General features: G+C 37.0%; 1 long non-coding RNA gene across 1 annotated transcript; it reads right to left on the bottom strand.

Annotated features, from left to right (window-relative positions):
- Positions 1-745: 745 nt before the first annotated feature.
- On the bottom strand, positions 746-8,648 carry LOC112647929 (uncharacterized). Its single transcript, XR_003128570.2, has 4 exons — positions 8,489-8,648; positions 5,408-5,464; positions 5,039-5,171; positions 746-1,235 (listed from the first exon to the last, which is right to left on the bottom strand). It is a non-coding gene; the product is annotated as an uncharacterized LOC112647929 (long non-coding RNA).
- Between the last annotated feature and the right edge of the window lie 1,145 nt (positions 8,649-9,793).

The following is a 9,793-nucleotide window of genomic DNA, read 5'->3' as shown; positions in this document are numbered from 1 at the left end:
TTGCTGATATCTATGAAATAATCTTCAGGGGTTTTGATTGGGATTGAGTTAATTTTATAGATCATTTGGAGAGAATTGATTGTGATATAAATATTGATATTGAATCCTCCATTCTATAAATACAGTATATATCTTTGAAATTCTAAGTTAGGAACACCTAAGAGAAATAAAAAAGAACATAGAGAGAGGAACTTTTCATTAAACATTTATTGCTCTACATGTACTTAAAATTGATTGGCTAGAGTACCTTCTCCCATATCTGATTTGAAAATCAGTGAGGATACCATCAAAAAAGTCCGAATCACTCTAGTACTTTATGGTAATACATACAAAACTCTAAGAAATCTATAAAAACTTCTTGAAGTAATTAATGAGTTTAGAAAAGTCACAGGACACAAGAAAATATGCAAAACCAATTATATTTCTATATAGTAGTAGTGAGCAGTTGGGAATTGAAATTTAAGACAGTACTATATGCAATAGTGCCAAAAATTGAAATAGTTAGATATGTATCTCACAAAATACACACAGAATCCATTGTGGAATACTAAAATTCTCTGATGAAGATATAGACTAGATCTGTTGAATTTATATTGAATCCTTATTAAACTAAATTGAGAAACATTGTAGTTCCATGACATAAGCCAGCCTTATTTGTGAAAGCAACTTACAGGTAAGGCCTTTGGTCCTCATGCCAGGAAGAGGAAAGGCAGGGATGTAGGGAAATAAATGAATTACACAAATGTATGTAAAAAAAGGCTATTTATTCAAAACTCATCATAGCAAGAGATTCAACCATCATCATTTGTGCATGGCAGAGACTCAGAGGCAGAGGAGGTGTGGGAACGTCATATAGTGATAAAAGGGGAAGGTTTCATGTATGCTCTGTCAGAAGACTGTTGGCATGAGGAAGTTGGAGGTGGATAGCTAGAAACAGGGCATCCTATGTGATCGATTTCAGAAGCATATTTGGCGTTCTCATATTGGTCCTGAAGTTGGAAGCAAGAGCCAAAACATAAGGAAGCTGGAAGTCATGGCCACATCTTGACTATTTGGGGTCCATTGCTGAGAGATTGGTGTTTGGCTTCCTGGGCTGGTTACTACAGAAATTGCGGGTTAGTGTTCTGTTGCCATATATGTTCGGGCCATTGGCCATTTGTATATTCATCTCTCAGATGGCATTCTGAGGAAAAGACACTGGAAATCCTCTGAATATATGAGCAGTCCTCGGCCAGCTAAACACACAGGAAAAGAATATTCTAGGCCTAAGGTACAGCTTTGCAAAAACAGTGAATCCTGTTTTATGTCTTGACGGAATGATTGCTTATAAGTTCTACACACCATAACCATATAAATGATGCAGTGGTGACATTACATAGCATACACTTTATAAAAATATAACCAATTCTATATTTTATTTGTATAAAGCACTCATCATTCTACATTTTCTTTATTTTGAGATTGAGTTTGCCACGAGGGACTTCTACATTCTATTTTTAATTCCCTCCACTCCAGGATGATACTCTTATACTCTAACAATACTGTCAATCATTTGAATTTATAAAAGTCTCTGCTCCCCTCCTCCCACAGAAGTTATTCAGTCCACACAGAGCCAGCTCAACTGTCAAATTCTAAAAGAGCCATCAAATGGTCATCAGGTTCTCTATAGCTTTACTTTGTGGAATTAGGCAGACAATAATCAGTTCTATTGTGTATTACCAAAGGCAAAATTTGATACCCGATTATGTTCCATTCTCCATAATGAGCAATAGTTATGAAAACTGCTGGTTAGAAGAATTATTGACAGCAAAAGTATAGAATGCTCATCATTTGAAGAGCTTAACAGTTACCCTTGCTTCTGTTCGATGGCTTCTAAGATATTTCTACTTTGGTTTCTTCTAATGGCTTGTTAACCTTCTACTTTAAAAAAAAATTATTTATTTATTCATGAGAGACACACAGAGAGAGGCAGAGACACAGGCAGAGGGAGAAAGAGGCTCCCTGCGGGGAGCCCGATGTGGGACTCGATCCCAGGTCTCCAGGACTACACCCTGGGCTGAAGGCAGGTGCTCAACTGCTGAACCACTCAGGCATCCCACTTTTTATTTTGGAACCTCTTTTGACTCTTAAATTTTTCTGCAGATTCTCATAATCTACTTAAAATATGAGATAAGTAATTGATAAAGTTGGCTTTCATCTTAAAGAGGTGAGGAAATTCTTCCTTATCATTACAAGAAATATGAAAGACATCTAATGATTTTTTTTTTCTTGTAAGACCTGTGTTACTCAAAGACAGTAGTAGTTTTCTGTCAACCATGGCTCAGCTTTTACTACCTTGTTTTCCAGCAACACCTTCCAGGTTAACTCCTCAAACATGGCCTCTCCTCCCACCACGATTAGAGGTATGTAGCATCTAGCTCATATATAGACCATTTCCTTTAGGAAATCATCTCTGGAAATGAAGTGACACTGTGGCCTTGAGTAACTAAGGTTTGCGCCATACGTTTTCATGCTGCCCAAACATCAATCAGACACATATCCTGATTATCTACAATGCTGCATAACCAAAGCCACAGTTGAGATTTCTCCATGCATACACTGGGAATAACAGGAGGAGAGTAGAATGTTTCCCTGCCGTTAGATGCAGCTGTAGTCAGACACTCAACCATACCCATGTCCAGGCTCCTGTGCCGGGAACTTCTATGCTTGGGTCCTGGCATGCTTCTGGGCTGAGACCGAGCCACTCCCATAATTGGGCAACTTCTGTGTATGTCCCTGGTTCAGATTTCACCTGCAAACCCTCCAGTCTGAGGTCTGTACTTCATGTCCAGGATTAGTATCTTTGTAGAGTATCTAAGAATCCCAGTATCAAGGCCACCCAGGGAGGTGAGAAGCTTCAACTGTGGACTTGTAATTTTCCCTTATGGATCTTACTAAGGACAACAACTGAACAATAATAGTTTTCAATATCAGTGCTTGCTGGTATATTTGCATTTTCAACACACATGCAATACATATGCACCAACACAACACTCTGAGTTGAGTGTGACAAAATCCCACAGCTGTTCCACTTCATGATTCTTTTGATAGGAAAGAATAAAAGCCAGCTTTTCTGTCATCTTCCGGGTCTCATTACTGATGTCCATGCACATGTGCTTGAATGACATCATGCCTATCTCCACATTAATGGGAAATAACTGATAGTGTCCTTTTTTTATTCTAAAGATTTTATTTATTTATTCATGAGAGACATACAAAGAGAGGCAGAGACACAGGCAGAGGGAGAAGCCGGCTCCCCACAGAGAACTCGATGTGGGACTCGATCCCAGGACCCCAGGATCACAACCTGAGCCAAAGGCAGATGCTCAACCACTGAGCCACCCAGGAGTCCCTGATAATGTCCTTATAATCAAATCTATACTTAGATAAAAACACAACTTCTTTTTCTCATGGAAACTTCACAGGAATATAACTTTGCCTAAAATAGAGACCAAGTTGTGTGTGATCTCTCATATCAAGCAGCTCTCATGAATCACAGTGTCCAAAACATCTGTGTTTCAGAAGAGGACCAGGATTTTCTATACAGGATTATAAATCTTGTTCTGATCTTTTCCCCTCAAACAATGGAACAGTTTGTCTTAGGGATGAATTGATGACTCCACATCTGAGATAATAGCTATTGTACCTCTTAAAGTTTGGAGGTTAAAACAACAGCAACAACAACAACAGTAGCAACAGCCGCAAAAACTTACACCAGGCCAAGAAAACTGAGAGTACTCACACTGTAATTATTTGCTTAGATGTCTGTGGCACACTCAAATTCCAAAGGGCAAGAATGTGTTGAATTCATAGTTGTGTCCCCAGAATCTAGCTGGGTCTGAATAAATGTTCATGGAATAAATAAATAAGTTAAAGTTCTTCCCCTCACCATTGGACTCCAACACCTACCCCTCTCTTTTATCCAATCATTACTTATGTCTTAGTAAGCCCACTATCTTTTCCCCAACTGATCTCTTCTTCTCCCAAATGCTGTATTTGGTTGAGACTGTTTTGTGCCTGTGCTATAATGACTGTCTCCTACCCAGCTTCCCTGCATCTCCCCACCTGAGGGCACACTGCCACCGGTTATCTCACTCTTCTGGAAATCCAACTTTCTTACTCCTGGTCTTAAAAACCTTCCAAAATTTCCCCATGGCCTGCACAGTGATTTAAAACCTGTTGTTGTTTTTCAGAACACTAGGGTTTCAGAGTAACAATTCCAACATTCTTCATTTGATTCAAATCTAATCTTTTTAAAGATATATGTTATTTTTAAACGTGGCACCAGAACTACCCCTTCTGGTCAGATACTTCTTCTAAGAACAACAAAAACTCTGTACATTATATCAAAAACAAACATGAGAAAACTCAGAAGTGAGAGGGAAGAAGTAGGACAGAAGTAGGATCTACAACATGGCATTGTGGTGAGTTCCCTGAGTATTCCTTTTGTCTCCTATATCTCATACTCAAGCTAAAGAAGCGGGCAACTCAAAATGCCAAAAAGTACAGACAAAAATTTCTCTAACAAAGCCTGCTCTCTAGCCATAGGACCAGGAAAGGGAAAACCCAGATACACAAAAAAATCCTTTGGAAAATAATATATCTGCCTTAGCAAGACATCACAGTGACAAACGTGGTCCTTCTCCAATCCATGACAGCAAAAGCCAAATGGGGAGTTTAAACATTATCCCTCATAAGCCTGTAATGAAGCCTCCAAATACTGAACACTAGTGGGTGATGTCAGAGAAAGTCAAGTAGGATTCCGAGACTTTCACATCCACTAGGCAACAAATGACTCCCCCCAAGATGTCAGTGGAGTCCACATGCGGAGTTTGGATTTCTTTCTCCATTTGGCAGTAAGGATACAACTTTCCCTATCACCACTGGAAGAATAACAAAGGAGGCCAAGTGGAGAGTAGGTCTTTCATTACAGCCCACCTGTAGTGAAGCTAACCCCTTTCTTATGGCAATGTGGAGAGCAGTATCAAAGCATTCTTACCTCTCCCAGTCAGGGAGCTTCAGTAGAGGTCTAGCTGGCAGCTGGAACTCCCACTTCCACCTGTCAGTAACTAGGAATCCTTACCTCTGGTGCCAGTGGATGCAGAGTGGGAAATCTGGACTACTACTTTCACCTGGTAGTAATGAGACAGAACCACATCAACCCTTTCCATGCCAAGGCAGTGTTAAAGGACGCAAATTAAAACAAAAGATTTAAATAAAAGCCTGAAATCATTATATAATAACTAAAAAAAAGGTTCAGATTTCAGTTGAAAACCACTTTTTATGCTACAAACCAGGAAGATACAAAAAATGAATGGAAAAAGACAATAAATAGACAACATCGAAATGACAGAGAAATTAAAATTACCTGCAAAGCTGCCATCATAAAAATACCTCCATAAGCAAGTCTAAGAATTCTTGAAACCTGTGAAAAAATAAGACATTTCAACAAGAAACAGAAGATATAAAGAACCAAATGGAGATTTTAGAACTGAAAATACAATAAACAAAATAAAACACTCAATGGATGGACTTACTAACAGAGTAGACTGGACAGAAGAAAGAATTAAAGATAAAACAATGGAAATGACACAATCTGAATGAAAGAGAGAAAATAGGGAAAGGAAAACTCCAAAAAATGAAAGAAGAGAGACTCAGGGACCCATGAGACCACACTGAAAGATCTAACATTTGTGTAATCAAAGTCCCAAAAAGACTAAAAGAACAAAGATAGAACTTATTAAGTACTCATAGAAATAATGGTGAAAATTCCTCCCAATTTGGCAAAATTCATAAACCTACAATTCAAGAATCTGAGCAAATTCCAAATAACATAAACCCAAAAATGTACACTAAGAAACAGTATGGTCAAACTTCTGAAAACTAAAGACATAGAAAAAAATTCTTGAAAACAACAAGAGAGAAAAAGCATCTCACCTACAGGAGAAAAACAATTTCATTAGTTGTGGTTTTCTGTCTTGGAATTGTGGAGGCTGGAAGGAAGTTACACAGATTTGTCAAGCACTGAAAGAAAGGAACTTCCAGTCCAGAATCCTATTTCCAGCAAAAATACCTTTTGGGAATGAAGTAGTACTCAAGATTTCTCAAGTGAAGAAAAACAGGATTTGCCACCAATAGATTTTCCCTAAAAGAATAAGTAAAGGAAATTCTATCAACAGAAAGGAAACAACAAACAAAATTCCAAAGGAATTTTGGAACATAAATAAGAGAATAAAGAATATGGTAAACAAAAGTAGGGGTAAATATCATACCCTCTCCTTCTTCCTTCTCTTCCTGAGTTTTAAGGCAATTATACTACAAACAAGTGAAGTTAAGGAAATATAAAGGAAGATATGTCTTCTATACTTATCTGGTAAAATGATGAAACCATATGTATTTTATGTGTATATGTTATATATATGTAAATATATGTATAAAACATCTAGAGCAACTACTAAAACTCTATATAAAGAAAAACAGTCACATAGATTATAGACAAACATTATAGATAAGCCAAAAATGGAATTCTCAAAATGGTACAAGCAACCTTATGAAGTCAAGAAAAGAAATCAAAGTCATTAATTATACATCAGTGGATTAGATAACCCGAGTTAAACACCTGAGCAGAGACCTGAAACCATAAAACTCCTAAAATAAAACATCAATGGTAAACTCCTCGACATTGTGCTTGGCAATTATTATTTTGTATTTGACACCAAAGGCAAAGGCAACCAAATGAAAAATAAACACGTGGGACTACATCAAACTGAAAGCTTTTGTACAGCAGAGTAAACCATCAACAAAAGAAAATCTATGTAATGGGAAAAATATTTGCAAATCAGATGTTCAATAAATAGTTAACATCTAAAATATATAAAGTACTCATAGAACTCAATGGCAAAAGGAGTAGCTCAATGTTAATGTGAGAAAAGAACATAGACATTTTTTTTCTGAAAAAGATATACAAATAGCCAACGAGTACATGAAAAGGTGCTCATCATCACTGATCACCAGGGAAATTTGAATCAAAATCACTATGAGATATAACTTCACACTTGTTAAGATGGCTATTACCAAAAAGACAAGGAATAACAAGTGTTCGTGAGGATATGAGAAAAAGGAAACCTTTGTGCACTGTTGGTGGGAATGTAAACTTGCACAGCTATACTAGAGAACAGGTTAGAGGTTTCTCAAAAAACTAAAAATATTTAACAACTATACAATCCAGAAATCCTACTTCAGAGTGTATATCCAAAGGAAATGAAATCAATCGTTAAGAGATACCTATACTACCATGTTCACTGCTGCATTATTTACAACAGCTAAAGTATGGAAACAAATGTCTATCAATGAGAGAATGAATAAAGAAAATGTAGAATACATATACAATGGAATATTATTCAACCTTACAAAGTAGGAAGTCCTCCCATTTATGACAACATGGATAAACTTGGAAGACATTATACTGAGTAAATCAGCCAGGCAGAGAAAGAAAAATACTGCATGGTTTCACTCATAAGTGGAATTAAAAAATAAAGTTAAACTCATAGAAACAGAGAGTAGAAGGGTGGTTTCCAGTGGGTGAGGCAGGTGGGAGAAGTTGGGAAAGATTAATTAAAGGATACAAACTTTCAACTATAAGATGAATAAGGTATGAGTATCTAGTATGTAACATGGTGACTATAGTTGATAATACTGTATTTTAGTTTAGTTTAAAGATTTTATTTATTTATTTAAGAGAGAGACAAAGATAGTGATAGAGATAGTGAGAGAGAGCATGAGCAGGGTGGAGAAGAAGCAGCCTCCTCGCTGAGCAGGGAGCCTGATACAGGGCTTGATCCCAGGACCCTGAGATCATAACCAGAGCTGAAGGCAGATACTTAATCACTGAGTCACCCATGTGCCCAGATAATACTGCATTTTATAATTGAAATTTGTTAAGTGAGTAGAACTTAAGTGTTCTCAAAAAAGAAAAAATTAGAAAGGTAAATATGTGACATGATGGATGTGCTAATTAACTCAATTATGAAAATCTTTTCATAGTGTATACATACACCAAATCATTATGTTTTAAGCTTTAAATATATTATGATCTTGTCAATTACATAAATAAAGGTAAAAAAAGAAAATGTGATCCAACTATATACTTCTATAAGAAGTTCATTTCAAATATAGCCATTTAAGCAAAGTGAAAGTAAGAGGAGGAAGAAAGGCATAGCGTAGGAAAATTAATCAAAAGAACATAGAAGTGGCTTTCTACTTTTATATTATTATTATTATTATTATTATACTATTATTATACTACTATTATGATATTAATAATAAAAAAGTGAACTTTAGAGGAAAGAGAATTACCAGAGAAACAAAAGGACATTATATAGTAATATAAGGATCAATCCATCAAGAAGACAATAATCCTAAATATGTCTGCACCCAACAACAAACTCACAAAGTATGTGGAGCAAATACTGATAGAACTTAAAGGAGCAACAGACAAATCCACAACTGTAGTTGTAGTTGGAGACTTCAATCTCTCTCTCTTTCAGTTTTGATAGAATTAGAGCAAAAACCAACAAGGATGTAAAGTAACTCATAACCTATGGAATCTAATTGGCATTTATAGAACATTCCATCCAATGACAGCAGACTACACATTCTTTTCAATTGTCCAGAGCACATGTACCAATGTAGACCACATTCTGAGCCATAAACAAACTGAACAAATTTAAAATAATTGAAATCATACAGTGTGTTCTGTAATCACAATGAAATCAAACTAGAAATCAGTAACAGAAAGGCAACAGGAATATCTCCAAACGCTTGGAAACTAAACAGCACCTGTATATGATCCATGAGTCAAAGAGGAAATCTCAAGGGAAGGTAAAAAAATACAAAAGACTGAATGAAAACGAAAGTACAACATATCAATATTTGTGGGATGCAGCAAAAATAGTCCTGAGAAAGAGATTTATGGCGCTAAATGTATATACTAGAAAAGAAAATCTTAAATAATCTAAACTCCTATCTCAAGAACCTAGAAAAAGAAGCACAAAATAAGCTGAAAAGAAGCAGAGGGAAGTCTTGGCTGGAAGTCTTTCTTAGGAGCATCCTCTGTAATCTGAAACTGACTCCCATATGCAGAGAGAGGGGAGAAACCCTAGCAAGACACAGGTCATTCCATAAGCAGTTTCATAAGCAAAGGAACTTACATACAAGGTTTGTCTGGGGGGGGGGGGTGGGGGGACACAAAATGAGTTGATTTCTGCACCCACTAGCCACACCTTAAGAGTTTATATAGCAGCTTTCACTGGATTCAATCATGCTACCACTCAGATGTTCTCAACACCGTATCATTATTTCAAGGCTATGTCCTTGGAGCAGCCTTTGGGCGCCGGGGTGGTGGTAGGGTGGGGTGGGGTGGGGGGCGGGGATAGCAGGGGAAACCCACATGAAAAGGGAGGGAGAGGAGGCTCTGATTGGCAGGGTCCACTTTGCAAGTCAAGCGGTAGTTACATCTCCTCAGTGCACTCCTCCAGCAGGGAGGACATAATAAAGATAACAGTAGAAATCAATGAAACTTTTTGGCTTTACAAAACAAAACAAAAAATGGAGAAAAACAATTAAACTAAAAGCTGGTTCTTTCAAAAGGTTCATAAAATTGATAAGCCTCCGGACTGACAAGAAAAAAGAGAGAAAGCACAAATTACCAATGTCCAGAGTGAAACAGAAGATATCACTAGAGACTGTTCAGATG

The sequence above is a fragment of the Canis lupus genome, chromosome 7 (assembly GCF_003254725.2).
Source record: "Canis lupus dingo isolate Sandy chromosome 7, ASM325472v2, whole genome shotgun sequence".
In the NCBI taxonomy this organism is placed as follows: domain Eukaryota; kingdom Metazoa; phylum Chordata; class Mammalia; order Carnivora; family Canidae; genus Canis; species Canis lupus.
The sequence above is the reverse complement of the archived record's forward strand: the minus strand, read 5'-3'. Positions and strand labels throughout refer to the sequence as shown.